Genomic DNA, 17,681 nt, shown 5'->3' with positions numbered 1-17,681 from the left:
CATGAACCTGGACATACTTTGAGAAATGGAGTATAGAAGGGCCTGATTTGCTATGGTTCATGAAGAAGAGGATATGACTGAATGAATGAACAATAACAGCAATGTGTTTGTACGTAAACGTTAGTTACTATTACCTAGTTAGGTTCCAGGGAGACACCCATTTGAATGAAGAAGACCTGAGAAGAAGAAATATTTCCTTCTTTACTTCTTCAGATTATACCAACACAAATAGATCAACCTCTACCATTATTTTCATTTCCAACTTTATCATCTTTCCCTAGAATGATTATTTTCTTTCCCCTCAGGTCCTCTAATTTTTTGTCCAGTATCTGATGCTGAATTCTTCAGCTACTTTTTCATGAATGTATTATACTGGCCTATGTTACAGGTGTACTTTAATGTCTAGGGATGCCACTGAGGGAAAAAAAGAACATAGAAAAAGAAGGCTGGAGGTAATGGAGTCTTTGCTTGCCTTGTTCACAACATTATCTGAGATGCTGCATTAGAATTCCAGATAACTGCAGTTTGCAAAGATCATTCCTAGCTTGGCAGCCCTTTTATCAGCCACTGACTATCTAGCATATGGTAAGAAGTGAATGCTGGCTCTGGGAACATTTATTCGTTTCTGAAAAGCCTATTCTTGTCTTTGGTTGAGCCCGTGCTAGCCACTGGCTGGTAAATTGGTTATTTATAAGGTTAGGAAGGAGTTGTAAATGATCTTGCCATTTCCTATAGGCCTTGAAGAACCATGTTATCTTCAGTTAGATGGCACACTGGATAGAATAGTGAGCCTAGAGTCAGGAAGATTTGAGTTTAAATCTGATCTCAGGCACTTAATAGCTGTATGATCCTGGGCAAGTAAGTCACTTGGTCTCTGTCTCAGTTTTCCTCAACTATAAAATGGGAATAATAGCAGTACCTACATTGCTGGGTTATTGTGAGGATCAAATGAGATAATAATTGTAAAGTTCTTGGCATGTTTTTGTTGTTCAGTTGTGTCTGACTCTTTGTGAACTCATTTGGAGTTTTCTTGGAAAAGACATTGGAGTGGTTTTCCATTTCCTTCTCCAGCTCATTTTACAGATGCAGCAACTGAGGCAAACAGGATCTTCTTGACTCCAGGTCTTGCTCTCTATTCACTGCGCCACCTAGCTACCCCAAAAGATCTTAGCATAGGGCCTGGCATATAGCAGGCACTACGTATATACTTATGCCCTTACTCTTCCCTCCATCCTCCAGCAAAGATCCTAGCTCCTTCTTGGAAATTACCCAGGGATTATAGTATTACAAGATCAAAAATTTCTAGTACAGTTTCTTGTTCTTCCATATTGGGTTCATTCTTAACCCACCAGAAATCCTTCTTATTGCTTGGGAAGATGTGAGGGCATCCCACCTATTTTCTACCTAATCTGTCTACATTTCACTTTCTCTCCAATAATGGAAATAGTACAGGGTAAAGACAGTTTTTTCTCATCACCTGAAACAACAGGAAAAATTAGCCCCACATACAGTCATAATCCCTGAAGTACACAAATGACAATTCTTTTCCTAACAGGTTTGTACTACCTATATAAAACATACAAATATCATGCATAATTTTAAAGTAGTAAGATTCATTTTTAAATGATTACATCAGAAATACTGCTAGGAAGTTTTATTACATCAAGAATATGTTTTCCTCTTAGTAGCTTCAACAGTTCTGCAATCTGGAACCATATATATTGCTAAATGATGACTTTTTCAAAGTAGACATTGGGAGGCTATATACACTATTTTCAATGATACTATCATTCTTTGAAACATTTTTGGCTATTTTAGAAAATCAAATCTATGCTAAAAATCCCCAAAGATTTTTCACCATTGAGAATTTTTCAAAGAAGGTGATAGAAGTACCGAAAGCAACTTCAAAAGAACAGACCCAAAAATGATGAGAGGCAGTGCTATGAACAGAAGAAATACTGGTTTTAAGAGTCCGAGTAAGTTCTGGTCCCAACTCAGGTTTAATCTGTGTGACAATGGGCAAGACAACATGTAAAGTGAAAGGGTTGGATTAGATGGCCTTTGAAGTCCCTTCTACCTTGAGATCTATGAGTCTCTAAATATTTTGAGCAATGGTAGCCATCATTAGTATGAATTAATAGCCTTTTAAGGAGGCTACTTGGAAATGGACAACACTTGATTGGATATCTTATTTCTGCTATACATTTTCTCTCAGAATCAGCTTGAAAGCCATCATAAAGTAGATTCAACAAGTCTTGGTTAACATGTTTCAAGTGCCCTAATATCAGCTGAATATTGTACTCTATTAGGTACCATGAAGAGTTATTTCACTTTTCCCTTTCAAAATAAAAATCATGTTCCTATTGAGGAGCATTTAATTGACTAAATAGAAAGGTATTTGTTATCTCTCAGAATTCCATGTCTCATGATAATTTCCAAAGAAGCTGGCTTTACCTTTCCCCCTCCAAAAAGCAAAAAAACAAGGGGTGGCTGCATGGTGCAGTGAATAGAGCACTGGCCCTGGAGTCAGGAGAACATGAGTTCAAATCTGGCCTCAGACACGTGACCTTGGGCAAGTCACTTAACCCCAACTGCCCTACCTTTCCCCCTCCAAAAAGCAAAAGAACAAAACAAAAACAAAACCTCCCAAAACAAAGAAACTGGCTGACTTTTACAGATGAGCAAACTTGCATCTATCTATTGGTCAGGTGAGGTTTTTCTTCCTCCTTCCATGTTGTTTCCTCTTGGCAAGAGCTGTGCCCAGAACCAGTGGCTATAGCAGCATGTGTCAGTTTTGGAGTGTCTTAGTATGTCTGTTGACCCACCTCCAACTGAATTTGTCCTAGGTGCCAAAATTCCCAGTTATAGTTCTGTTAATGATGCATACTACTGAAGTATGTCAAGATATGTATTGTTTGATTGGTAGCTTTATCTATTGTCTTGGTCACTAATGGTCACTAATATAATTTTTCCATTAGTAATTAAAAAAAATGATTTTCACTTAAATTTTAGTATGTAAATAGAAGTTAAAGACACTTTTTACTTTAGTAAGGCCTGCAGCTTGCAGTCCTTAATCTAGGAGAAATAAGGGCAAACACATAAGAAAAATTGAGAATGTATGTTTGAAAGATTTAGAGATCAATCCTTACTTTAAGGAAATATTGCAATACTTTGGTGGATCTGTGACCTCATCATCATGGGCACTTTGTAGCCCTGCAGATTGCCACTTCTACATGCCTTTAAAAACGTTCCATGTGACTCTTATCTATTCCCTTCTCTAAATCTAGTAGATATATGAAAATCTGGGTTTAAAGGATAAATTAGAAGAATGATAAAAATTCTTCCTTTTATAAAAAACATGGAATTCTTTTTATTTTATTTTTAATTAATTTGTTTGTTTCCTTTTAGTTTACAGGATTCAATTCCACAATGCCTTGAGTTTCAGATTTTGTCCCCCTCCCTCCCCTCCCCTCCCATGGCAGCATATGGTTAAGTATAGGATCTATAAATACTTTCACATTATACATTAGTCAGGTTATAAAGATGGATTGTATCAGATGGAATGAAAAATGGTAAAGAGGACATAAAACCAAACAAGAAAAGGAAAAAGATCAGGTATTTTGCTTCCATCTGGATATAAACTCAGTTCTTTCTCTGGATGCATGCATTTCTCTCCATCATGAGTCTTTTGGGATTGACTTATATCACTGCATTGCTGAGAAGAGTCCAGTCTATCAAAGCTGGTCATCACACATATGTTGTGTCTGTAATTGTGTACAAATTTCTCCTGGTTCTACTCTTCTCACTCAGCATCAGTTCGTATAAGCCTCTCCAGGTAAATATGAAGACTGTCTGCTCCTCGTTTCTTATAGCACAATAGTATTCTATAACATGCATATACCACAACTTGTTCAGCCATTCCCCAATTGATGGGCACCCCCTTAATTTCCAATTCTTTGCCAAAACAAAAAGCTGCTATAAACATTTTTGTACATATGGGTCTTCCTCCCACTTCTATGATCTCTTTGGGATATAACCCTAGGAGTGGTATTGCTGGGTGAAAGGATATGAAAGTATTATGCCCTCTGGGCATAATTCCAGATTGCTCTCCAGAAAGGCTGGATCAGTTCACAACTCCACCAGCAATGCATTAGTGTTCCAATTTGCCCACATCTTCTCCAGCATCTGTCATTTTCCTGTTTTGTCATCTTAGCCAATCTGACTAGTGAGATGTGGTACCTCAGAGTTGTTTTGATTTGCATTTGTCTAATCAATAGTGATTTAGAGCATTTCTTCATGTGCTTATAGATATCTTTAATTTCTTTCTCTGAAAATTGCCTGTTCATATCCTCTGACTATTTATCAATTGGGGAATGACTTGTATTCTTATAAATTTGACTTAATTCTCTGTATATTTTAGAAATTAGTCCTTTGTCAGAGACATAGGTTGTAAAGATTCTTTCCCAATTTTCCACCTCCCTCTTAATCTTGATTACATTGGCTTTGTTTGTACAGAAGCTTTTCAATTTCATGTAGTCAAAATTATCCATTTTACATTTTATAATGTTCTCTAATTTTTGTTTAGTCATAAAGTCTTTCCCTCTCCACAAATCTGATAGGTAAACTATTCCTTGTTTTACGAACGAGACTGCTTACAGTATCAACCTTTATACCTAGATCATGCACCCATTTACACTTGATTTTGGTATATGGTGTTAGATAATGGTCTATGCCCAGTTTCTGCCATGCTATATTCCAGTTTTCCCAGCAGTTCTTGTCAAATAGTGAGTTCTTATCCCAAAAACCAGGGTCTGGGGGTTTATCAAACTATAGATTACTATAGTCGTTGACTTCTGAATCTCGTGTGCCTAATCTATTCCATTAATCCACTCCTCTATTCCTCAGCCAGTACCAAGTAGTTTTGATGACTGCTGCTTTATAATACAGATTGAAATCTGGTATAGCTAGTCCACCTTCCCTAGCATTTCTTTTCATTAATTCCCTTGATATTCTGGACTGTTCATTCTTCCAAATGAATTTTGTTACTATTTTTTTTCTAGCTCTATAAAGTAGTTTTTTGGTAAATTAATTGGTATGGCACTAAATATATAATTTAATTTAGGTAAAGTTGTCATTTTTATTATATTAGCTCAACCCAGCCACAAGCAATTGATATTTTTCCAATTAGTTAGATTTGACTTTATTTGTGTGAAAAGTGTTTTGTAGTTGTGGTCATATAGGTCCTGGGTTTGTTTTGGCAGGTAGATTCCCAAATATTTTATGTCTACAGTAACTTTAAATGGAATTTCTCTTTCTATTTCTTGCTCTTGAATTTCATTGGAAATATATACGAATGCCGAGGATTTATGTGGGTTTATTTTATATCCTGCAACTTTGCCAAATTTATTTATTGTCTCAAGTAGTTTTTTACTTAATTCTCTAGGATTCTCTAAGTATATCATCATATTATCTGCAAAGAGTGATAGCTTGGTCTCTTCTTTGCGTAATTTGATTTCTTTTTCTTCTCTAATTGCTACTGCTAACATTTCTAGTACCGGATTGAATAAGAGCGGTGATAGTAGACACCCTTGTTTCACCCCTGATCTTATGGGAAATGCTTCTGGCTTCTCCCCATTACATATAATACTTGCTGATGGCTTTAAATAGATGCTACCTATTATTTTAAGGAAGGGTCCATTTATTTCTGTACTTTCTAATGTTTTTAATAGGAATGGATGTTGTATTTTGTCAAAAGCCTTTTCTGCATCTATTGAGATGATCGTGTGGTTTCTGCTAGTTTTATTGTTGATATAATCAATTATACTGATGGTTTTCCTAATATTAAACCATCCTTGCATTCCTGGAATAAATCCTACCCAATCAAAGTTTATTATTCTTGAGATAAGGTGCTGTAGTCTTTTTGCTAGTATTTTATTTACAATTTTTTTGCATCTATATTCATGAGGGAGATTGGTCTATAATTTTCTTTCTTTGTTTTATCTCTTCCTGATTTAGGTATCAGTACCACATTTTTGTCATAAAAAGAATTTGGTAGGACTCTTTCTTCACTAATTTTCCCAAATAGTTTGTAGAGTGTTGGAATCAATTGTTCTTCAATCCATCTGGCCCTGGAGTTTTTTTCCTAGGGAATTGACTGATGGCTTGTTCAATTTCTTTTTCTGAGATGGGATTATTTAAGAAATTGAATTCCTCTTCAGTTAATCTGGGCAACTTGTATTTTTGTAAATATTCATCCATTTCCCTAAGATTGTCAAATTTATGTGCATACAATTGGGAAAAATGATTCCTAATTATTGTTTTGATTTCCTCTTCATTGGAGGCAGATTCACCCTTTTCATTTTTGATACTCATAATTTGGTTTTCTTCTTTCTTTTTTTTTTTTTATCATATTGACTAAGGGTCTATCAATTTTGTTGGTTTTTTCATAAAACCAGCTCTTAGTTTTATTTATTAATTCAATAGTTTTCTTAATTTCAATTTTATTAATCTCTCCTTTGGTTTTCAATATTTCTAATTTAGTATTTAATTAGGGATTTTGAATTTGTTCTTTTTCTAGGTTTTTCAATTGTACGCCCAATTTGTTGACCTCCCTTTTGTCTAATTTAATCGTGTATGCATTCAGGGATATAAAACTTCTCCTAAGAACTGCCTTTAATGCATCCCACAAATTTTGGTATGTTGTCTCATTATTATCATTCTCTTGAATGAAATTATTGATTGTTTCTATAATTTCTTGTTTGACCCACTCATTCTTCAGGATTAAATTGTTTAATTTCAATTAGTTTTTAGTCTGTCTTTCCATGGCCCTTTATTGCATATAATTTTTTATTGCATCATGATCTGAAAAGGATGCATTTAATATTTCTGCCTTACTGAATAGAATTGTGAGGTTTTTATGCCATAGAACATGGTCATTTTTTGAGTATGTGCCATGAACCGCTGAGAAGAAAGTATATTCCTTTTTATCCCCATTCAGTTTTTTCCAGAGATCTATTATACCTATCCTCTCCAAAATCCTGTTCACCTCCTTAACTTCTTTCTTGTTTATTTTGAGGTTAGATTTATCAAGTTCAGAGAGGGGGAGATTAAGGCCTCCCACTAGTATAGTTTTGCTATCTATTTCTTCCTCTAATTCCTTTACCTTCTCCTCTAGGAATTTGGATGCTAAGCCACCTGGTGCATATATGTTAAGTAATGATATTGCTTCATTCTCGATGGTGCCTTTTAACAGAATATAGGTTCCTTCCTTATCTCTTTTAATTAGGTCAATTTTTGCTTTTGCTTTATCTGAGATAAGGATTGCTACCCCTGCTTTTTTTTTTTTTTTACTTTAGCTGAGGCATGATATATTTTACTCCAGTCTTTTACCTTTACCCTGTGTGTATCCCTCTGTTTCGGATGTGTTTCTTGTAAACAGTATATTGGAGGATTAAGATTTCTAATCCATTCTGCTATCCATCTCCGTTTTATGGGAGAGTTCATTCTCTTCACATTTATAGTTATGATTGTTATCTGTTTCTTTCCCTCTATCCTATTCTCACCCCTCTTAATGTTCATATTCCCCCCCTTCTCCCTTCTCCCCCTTAATAATTTTCCTTTTGACCACCGCCTCCCTCAGTATTCCCTTATCAGCCCCCCTCCATATTCCTCCCCTTTCCCCTTACTTCTTCCCTCCCTACTAACCCCACCCCCCTTTTGTAGCCCTTTCCCCCTCCTACTGCCTGTAGGATATTTTTATACTTAATGAAGTATGTTATTTCTTCTTCGAAGCAAGAGTGACAGGAACAAATCTCATGCGAAGCTCCTCTCCCTCCCCTCTTTCCCTCTAAAGTGATACTTTCTGTGTTTCTTCTCCATAGAGTCTTATGCTTAACTTGTTGTTATTCCCTCCTTGCACCAGAACCAATGAGGGAAAAGCTCATATGATTCCCATCTCCCTCCCTTCTTTTCCTCTGCTATACAGTTTTTATGCCTCTTTGTGTGGCATAATTTACCCTTTTCTGCTTCATTCGTTCCCTTTCTTCCATTGCAGTCCCTTTGTAGCCCTTAATAAGATTTTTTAAATCGTCATTTTGTGTATTTTATACTCATATCCTCTACTTGTCTATAACCAGTTTGTTCTTATCAAATAGCAAGGTGTTTGTGTGTTTTCCTTGTTTACCTTTCTACATCACTGTTGCATCTCATAATTGGCGGTTGAATTTTCCATTGAGTTTTGGCTTTTTATCAGGAAGGTCTGGAACTCTGTTATATCATTGAATGACCATCTCTTTGCCTGGAAGAATATACTCAGTCTTGCTGGGTATGTGATCCTTGGTTGTAACACGAACTCTTTTGCCTCCTGGAAAATTGTATTCCACTGCCTCCGATCTTTCAGTATAGAGGCTGCCAAATCCTGTGCGATCCTCACTGTGGACCCTCGATATTTGAATTGTTTCTTTCTGTCCACTTGAAGTATTTCTCTTTTATTTGGTAGTTCTGGAGTTTGGCCACAACATTTCGAGGACTTTTCAGTTTGGGATCTCTTTCAGCAGGTGTCCAGTGGATTCTCTCAATTTCTATTTTACCCTCAGGTTCTAGTATCTCAGGGCAGTTTTCCTTAATGAGCTCTTGGAGAATGTTGTCCAGGCTCATTTTTTCATCATGATTTTCTGGTAGGCCTATGATTCTTAGATTATCTCTCCTGGATCTGTTTTCCAGGTCAGTTATTTTTTCTTTGAGGTATTTTACCTCTTTTTCTAATTTTTCATTCTTGTTGTTTTGTTTGACTATTTCTTGGCTCCTCATTGAGTTATTTGTTTCAATTTGGTTGATTCTAGTTTTTAGCAAATCATTTTCCTTGGTTAATTTTTGGAGCTCCTTTTCCATATCATACACTTTTCTTTTTAGAGAGATGTTTTCTTCATTATAATGTTTTTCTAATTCTGCTATTTTGGTTTTGAGATAATTATTCATTTTGTCTTCTATCTCTCTCATTTGGTTTTCAAAGTTCCTTTTGATCTCATCTAGGAGAGCTTTCTGTGCTTGGGACCCATTCCCTGTTGATGTTTCAGCTGTGGGTGTGGAGTCCACATTATCTCCCTCTGAGTTTGGTTCCTCCCTCTGAGGATAGTAGGACTCCAGAGTCTTTGTCTTTGTAGTCTGCTTTCTACCCATTTTGAGGCAGGGCCCTAGCCGTGCCCTTCCTCTAGGTTTCCCAAGCCTTTACTGTAGAGTGTTTTGCCCTGGGGCAAGAGTTACTATGTTTTCAGGGTGGGGGGGACGGGGTTGGAGCAGGTGAGGTTCACTCTGTCATCCTGGTCTTTGGAGGTCCTGATAGGGGCTTTTTTTTTTTTAATTTCTGGGCTATGAAGTGGTAGCCCCAGGAGTATTTGCTGTCCAGGACAGTGACACCTGTATTTGGTTCTTACCTTGCTCTTTCCAGTCCCAGCCCTTTGGTGATAGGCCTGGTAGTCGCCCTTGTGGCTGGTAGGACGACTTGCCCTCTGAGTTGATCAGGCCCCTTCCAGGCCTGCCTCCATGGAATTCTTAAGAAACAAATTGTTATGTTGTGTTTAAAATATTTTTTTCCTACAAGATATTTTTTTCAAGAACCAGCCTATTCTGTAAAGTGAGGTATTCTCAAACATTTGAAAGGTAAATGAATTGCAAGAGTGATTAAAGTTCCTTCTTGTCCTTCAAATTCACCTCATCTCAGTGAAGCTCTTCCTAGTATGATTTTACTCTAAGCCAGTGACCCCAGTACTCCTGTAGCAAAGGTACTCTGGGGAGGTTCATGAAGGAAGTAAAAAGTAGTTAGATATCTCTGTATTTAGGGAGAGGAGAATCATGAGAGGTTTCATAGAAAGGGTGGAATCCATTTTGTGAGCAAAGATAAAGAGATGGGAGAATTTTGTGATCATTATTTAACACTGGAAGAAGCTTCAACTCCTTTATTTTATAGATGAGGAAACTGAGTCCCAGAGAAGATAATTTACTCGTGATCAAACATAAGTGACAGAGGTGGATATGAACCCAACTTTTAAAGAATCAGTCCTTTTTATCGTACCATACTCTACTCTTGTGATTAAAAAAAAGTTTCTCTCATTTTTCTCCAATATTGATGAGTGACATTTATTGTACTTAATTATTTTTGTTCAATAATAATAATTACGACTCATGTTTATATAGAGCTTTAAGGTTTATTAAATGCTTTCCTCACAACAGCCTTTGTGCAGTAGTATATCCTCGTTTTACAAGATGAAGAAACTGAAGCAGAGGGAAATCAATTTATTTGTCTGAAGTCTAACATCTTGATTTATAAGATGTTATTTTCATGTCTTGAATAGTCATAAAAATATAGATAGATATTATCATTTAGTTTAAAATTAAGTTATAATATTTGAATACTTTTATGTATCACAAGTAATATTTATATAGAATTTTAGAATTTGCAAAGCTCTTGACCTGCTTTATTTCATTTGAGTCTTATTCAACTTATCTCATCTTCTGAGGCATGTATTAAAGGCAATATTATCCCTATTTTGCCAAGGACAAAACTGTGATCAGGTTAAGTCACTTACCCATGGTAACTGAGATAATGTCAGGGGTAGGTTTTGAACATTTATTTATTTCATAATGAAATATGACTAGATCTAAGAAATATAAAAACTAGACAACAAAAATAGTAGCATCTTTGTATCAAGCAAATGGAATACCGGGTCAGTTAGTCACAGGAAATGATTTAGAGATTTTTTTCTAAACTATAAATATGTATTTTATGTAAGATTTTTTATATAAATGTTTTATGTAGTTATAGTTTTGTGGATAAATATTTAAATGCCTGATGTATGGAATACCATAATTGCCAATTAACTCACCGTCTGAAAGATTCATCTGCTATATTGTCTATTCAAGAGTGAAATTCCAGTTTTTATTTTGAAATTTATGGTTATTGAAAGCAATCATAAAAGAATAGGAGCTGTAGGCCACTGAATAGATATTTAGAAATGGACTATAGATCTTTCAGTCATTTAAAAAAGTATCTAATTTAGCAATTTTTGTTTCTTTGGAATGAATCTTCCAATATCTTACTAGTGAGAGTTGGTGTTCTCAGCCTCCAAGACAGAGCTTATATATTGCAAAGAACTTTTCCAAGGGAGAGATATTATATTCAGATTCAACCTGAAGTTTTAATCACACTGTAATTTTATTCAATTGATATTGAGTATTCATCAGTATTATACTTCTTATAAATGATTACATTATAGTTATGAAAAGCAAATAATAATTGTAATAATAACTGACATTTTTGTTGTGCTTTAAAGTTTGCTAAGAGCTTTGCCCACATCATCTCATTTGAGCCTCTTACAAATTCCATAAGATAGATACTGCAATTAATATTATCTCCATTTTACAGATAAAGAAACTGAGGCTTAGAGAAGCCTCTTAGAAGAGGCTTAGAGAACACCATGCAGCTGTGTGGCAGGATTCAAACCCATGTTTTCCAGACTCCAAGTCCCAACACTGTACCTCTGTCTCCTGAATAAAGTAAGAAATAAAATACTGCATATCTGATAGGACCCCTGTAGGAGGCATTACCTGTGTATGCATGGATAACAGTTGAAATAGCATCAGCCTGTAATTGGCCTGACGATTCTAGAGATATTTATTTAATTTGTTGACTCTAAAATGAATAATTCCAGTAAGGTCAAAGTCTCATACTTTTTGTATTTTCTTAGTTGTATCCTTTGTGACATAATTGCAAGATATAAAACAGGAAAAAAAACCCTCTGGTAATTATGAAGGTGAGTTATGTTTATCAGAATAGGTACTGTTAATGTAGAAGTCTTTAATAGATTAATATTATGTGCTAAGGACTATATAATCTCACTGTAATAGGGGTATTTATTACTACTTATCCTTTTTTTTAATCTTTGTCTAAAGATGAAGTTTAAGGGCTTATCCAAAAAATACATTTTATTTGAACCTGTAGTCTTATGCACATATACCCAAAATTTATCTAAGATCTGATGCTTCCCCAATTTAATTCCTAATTTAAAATTATTGCAAAATACTACCAAGGTTATGCTGTTTATTATAGAAAATTATTTTCTATTCTCTATTACTTATTTTAGATACTGCTGTCTTCTATGACACATTTTTCCCCTCTCAAGAACTTCTAAAATCCTCCTCCGATGTATCCATCATGGCATGAAGGTGATACAAGGTTTTAAAATCTTTGTCAAAGAAACACATAGCCTGCCCTATCAATCTGAAAAAAACATCTTCAAATACAGCCTGGGTGATGAATTGTATGTCTGTAGTCCTAGGACCAGTCAGTGAAGCTAGAATAGACTCATCACCAGAGGGTTGGTCATTAGATGATAAATTTTATATTGACAGGTGTTGTTGTACCAAAGCATGGAGAGAGCCGTGAATCAGTGGAAGGAGTGCTCACAGAGGTGAAATTGCAGGTCCTTGAATTACTGTAGTACTTACAAAAAGTACAAGAGGACCAAAGCAACATTTTGTGAGTTATACTAAGGATATTTGATGAAAGAAAATTAAATATTGTAAGACATTCCTGTGAAATAACACTTTATTTTTTTCTGCTTGTAATATGTGTTTATATTTGGGACACACAGTAAACCCAAGATCTTTGCCATTTGCGAAGTAAAAATTCCAGAGGGGTGTTCTTTCCAAAACTTTGGCCAAATGTCAACTGCCCTAACAATGTCCTACTAAATTTACACATTCCTTTCATTTTCATCTGTGAACATTCCTAGAGTGTTAGTGGTATGAAAAATGATTGCCTCCTATACTAGAAATCGGTGTACTTGGTTTGCAATACAAGTGAAGTCATATGATTGCTTCTCCTCTTATCAGAATGTTATTAATCTGTTTATTGTATCTTGTGGGTTAAAATGGCTTAGACACGTTGAGAGAAGACTTTTAATTTCATTTCAAGATTTGTCTAATTCAGGCTTTGAGGGAAAGCCTGTCACACTTGACCCTACCTCCCTTTCAGTCCCTCTCTAGATTGAAGGGTCCTCATGTTGTCTGTTTTCATGTGGCCCTTCCCACCACTATCCCCAAAGTCCTATTAGTTATCTATCCCTGGAACTTCTCCTGTTGCCTTAGGCCTGCCCTGAGACCAAGGTCTAGGCCACAACTGTTCAGCAAAGGAGAGAGAGTTTTTGTTTTGTTTCTACAACCCTTCTAGTTGTTGACCAATGCCATGTTATGATATAGTGGAGCTAACACTGCATTTGCTATCAGGAGAATTGGGTTCAAATCCTGGTCCAGACAATTACAATTATGTTTTTAAAATTTTGAGTTCTGAATTCTTTTCCTCCTTTCCCTCTTCCCCCATCATTGAGAAGTCAAGCAATTTGATAATAGTTACTGTATGATCTTTAATAAGTTGATTTACGTGCCTTGGCCCTTGTTTTGTCATCTGTAAATCAAGGGAATTGGAATAGATAATCTCAAGTCTTTTCCAGTTTCAAAATCTATGTTCCTCATTGTGTGTGTAGAGGCATTAACTTTATTATCCATAAAAAGGACTGTGCCATTCCAAGGAACAATTCAAAGGTATTTAAGACATTAAAAATCTGCTTCTGTGATTAAGATTATTTAGCATAGGGAAAATAAAATCCGAGGGGTATAGCTTTTTTAAAATAGAAGAATTTTTAGATTTGGAGATTTTTAGTAAGGATTAGGGTATTAAAAAAGAATCAATAATCAGATTCTTTTGATAGCTTCAATTCTGAATATGGAAATTAACTCTAGGAATAACGTATCAACAAATATGCATTCCGTTTTCCCCCTCCTAAGCCTTGTTATGAAAGACAATGAAATTAACATTCATTTTTCAAGATTTAAATGATCATTCCATGGATATTTCTGGTAGCTGTTTGAAAAATGAGTAGCATTGCTCCTTTTTTTTTTTTTGCTTTTTGGAGGGCAGTTGGGGTTAAGTGACTCGCCCAAAGTCACACCACTAGTTTTGTGTGTGTGTTAAGTTTCTGAGGCCAAATTTGAACTCAGGTCCTCCTGAGTACAGGGCTGGTGCTCTATTCGCTGCGCCACCTAGCTGCCCCACTATTGCTCCTTTTAAAGGAACTTCCACTCATCATTTGCTATTTTTCATTCTCAGTGCCTAGTGTTATGGGAAATGATGAGCTTGTGAGATTTTGGTACTTACTTGGCAAAGGGAACTACTTAGACCGTATCAGTGCTATATTGCTATGATCTGTTAAACACATCCATCTTAAGTGCTATAATTTTTGTTCTAGATCCCATTCATTGCAAAGTGAGCCTTTTGTCATGAAGAAATATACAAAATGGTAAAATGGAGGTGGGAATTATGTGGAGGTAATTAGTTGAAAATGAACAGAATGGTACAAATTAAGAGACTTATTTGCTACAAAGAATGGTCTTCATGGTAAAATTAAAAAAGATAGTAAAAGAGATAAGCAGACCCATACAAAGCTAGTAAACTTGTAGCAAGGAAAGCAAGACTTTTATTAAAATCAGCCAGTGACTAGCAACTATCCTTCATCTGATGTGGAAGTAATAAACAGCAAATATACTTTGCTTATTCAAACTATTTCCCCCAGATAATATCGGTTTCTAATTCTCAAATAATTTACCACACTTCTAATTTTCCCTTTTCATAAACTTATATTAAATATTTGTAATATTGTGATTCTAAACAAACTTTTTCTCCTTAAATTACAATAAACTCAGAGCAGTCACTACAGTTGTCTGGAAAAGCAGCAGGGTCCAGCATTAAATTTTTTTTAAATTAAATTTTATATTTATTTTTAGTTTACATCATTCATTTCCACAAGATTTTGAGTTACAAATTTTCTTCCTGTCTTTCTCCTAAACAGCGATCCCACTGTATACACCTTCCCCCAATCTGCTCTCTCCTATATCTTCCCCCATACCTGCTCTGACTTTCCAGTAAGGCAAGATGGATCTCTGTACCCCAGTGCCTATATATCTTATATCCCAGTTACATGTAAAATAATTATATATATGTATATATATATATATACATATGTATTTAAACATTTGATTTTAAAACTTTGAATTCCATATTCTTTCCCTTCCTCTGTCATCACCCACCCTTATTGGGAGGATAGGCAATTCAATATAGGTTGTACACATGTAGCTACCTAAAACATTTCCATAGTGGATATATTGTGAAAGACTTACCATGTTTCCCTCCATCCTATCCTGCCCCCTACTTGTTCTGTTCTCTACTTTGACCCTGTGGGTGCTTCTAGCTTCCCTCCCTCCCAACCTGCCCTCCCCTCCATCATCCCCCTGTAGCAGCAAGCACCCCAAGCGTCCTCAGGGTTGCTGCCACCACAGGTTCTTGGATCTGCTTTGATAAAGCAACTCAAAATGAGTTAACAAGCTTACTTTAATCAGTCAGATATGTATAATTTATCTAGTTCAGGGGAAAAAGGTCAGCACCCCGAACTTCAGAATATACAGACAGAATTATCAAGACAGAAACAGATCAAGTAGACAGATTTCCAAACTGTCCAACCATTACATCCATACCAAACATCATCTGGGTTTCAAAGCTGGGGGGGCTCTGGACAACGGCTTCCCATAATTTCATCTGATCAAATCAAGAACACTTCTCAAAGTGAGCCCCAAAACAAAGCTACACAGCAGGGCTTATATAGCCTTCTCCTGGCTCAGAGAATATAACAACCTTATTGACTCACTGGCCAATCAAGAAGTATCTACTGAAAAACAATCCTCCCACCCCAGGCTCCAGGTGCACTTTAGTCTAGGGGCAGGGAAGATCTTACAAATTTACATACCCTGTTTAGTATGAATGTCATTCCCTCTCTAAACCAAATTCAATGAGAATCAGATTGACCCATTCCCTTTTGCCTTCCTGTTCTTCCCCTCTATTGTAGCAGTTTTCCCTTACCTCTTCTATATGAGATAATTTACTCTGTTCTGTCTCTCCCCATCTCTTCTCATTATATTCCTCTCTCATCTCTCAATTTCACTTTTTAAGTGTCATCTCTTCCTAGTCAATTGGTGCTGTGCCCTCTGTCTATGTATACCTGTACACATATATACACACACTCACATATGCATTCATACGCCCATATACCCTCCTATATAGACATATATGTATACATATATGTGTATGTATACATACACATATATATGTATATACATTTATATTCCCTTCAACTATTCTCATACTGAGAAAAGTTTCCTAAGTTATAATTATTGTTTTCCATGTAGGAATGTAAATAGTTCAACTTTGATAAGTTCCTTATGATTTCTTTTCCCTGTATACCTTCTCTTGCTTCTTGTATCTGAATGTCAAATTTTCTATTCAACTCTGGTTTTTTCATCAAGAATGCTTGAAAGTTTTCTATTTCATTGAATGACCATATTTCCCCCTGAAATATGATACTCAGTTTTGCTGGGTAAGTAATTCTTGATTTTAATCCCAGCTTCTTTGACCTCCAGAATATCATATTCCAAGCCCTTTGATCCCTCAGTGTAGAAGCTGCCAGATCCTGTGTTATCCTGATTGTGTTTCCACAATATTCACATTGTTTCTTCTTGGCTGCTTGTAATATTTTCTCCTTGATCTGGGAACTTCAGAACCTGGCTGTAATATTCCTTGAAGTTTTCTTTTTGGAGTCTTTTTTCAAGAGGTGATTGGTAGATTCTTTCAACCTCTATTATGCCCTCTGGTTCTAAAATATCAGGGCAATTTTCCTTGAGAATTTCTTGAAGGATGATTTCTAGGTTCTTTTTTTGATCTTGGCTTCAGGTAGTTCAATAATTTTTAAATGATCTCTCCTGGATCTATTTTCCAGGTTAGTGCTTTTTCCAATGAGATATTTCACATTGCCTTCTATTTTTTCATTTGTTTGGATCTGTTTAATAGTATCTTGATTTCTCATAAAGTCACTAGCTTCCATTTGCTCCGGTTTAATTCTGAAGGAATGATTCTCTTCAGTGAGCTTTTGAGATTCTTTTTCCATCAGGCAAAATTGGCTTTTTAAGGCATTCTTCTCCTCTTTGGCTTTTTGAGCCTCTTTTGCCATTTGAGTTAGTCTATTTTTTAAGGTGTTATTTTCTTCATTCAGGTTGTTGACTCTCTTTTCATGATTTTCTTGAATAATTCTCATTTCTCTTCCCAATTTTTCCTCCACTTCTCTTATTTGGTTTTCAAAATTCTTTTTAAGCTCCTCTATGGCCTGTAACCAGTTTATATTTTTCTTGGAAGCTTTTGGTGCAGAAGTTCTGACTTCAATGGCTTCCTCCTGTTCCATGTTTTAATCCTTTTTGTCCCCCAAAAAGGAATCCAAAGTCGGATTGCAGTGCTTGCTTTGCTTCCTTTGCTTGCTCATATTGCCACTCATTTACTTGACTTTTGAGCTTTTTGCCACATTAGAACTCTGCTTCCAGAGAGGAAAGATTTGTCCTAAATCACTGGAGTTTTGCAGCTGCCAGAGCTATTAGTTGGCTGCCCTCTCTGAAGCCTCCATCGACTCTGGCACTTGGTTTCCCACCTCAGGACATCTAGACAGTGATCCATATCCAAGCAGGTTAAAGCAAGAGTGATTACCCCTCAGAATGTTTTCTTGGTCCCCCTACAATCTGCAGGCCAGGAGCTC

General features: G+C 35.9%; 1 long non-coding RNA gene across 9 annotated transcripts in view; it reads left to right on the top strand.

Moving 5' to 3' along the window:
- LOC138175386 (uncharacterized) overlaps positions 1-17,681 on the top strand; it is a 284,137-nt gene that overhangs the window by 62,127 nt on the left and 204,329 nt on the right. For 8 of the 9 annotated variants that reach the window (XR_011171989.1, XR_011171991.1, XR_011171987.1 and 5 more), the window contains exon 2: positions 11,420-11,550. The exons of the other annotated variant lie outside the window; for it this stretch is intronic. This is a non-coding gene — a long non-coding RNA (uncharacterized lncRNA). The remainder of the gene's footprint in view (positions 1-11,419; positions 11,551-17,681) is intronic. 9 annotated transcript variants of the gene reach the window in all.

Source organism: Petaurus breviceps, unplaced genomic scaffold, assembly GCF_028583685.1.
Source record: "Petaurus breviceps papuanus isolate PSGF00001 unplaced genomic scaffold, PetGlider_PUasm1.0 138, whole genome shotgun sequence".
Taxonomy (NCBI): domain Eukaryota; kingdom Metazoa; phylum Chordata; class Mammalia; order Diprotodontia; family Petauridae; genus Petaurus; species Petaurus breviceps.
This window is presented reverse-complemented; position numbering and strand designations above follow the sequence as displayed.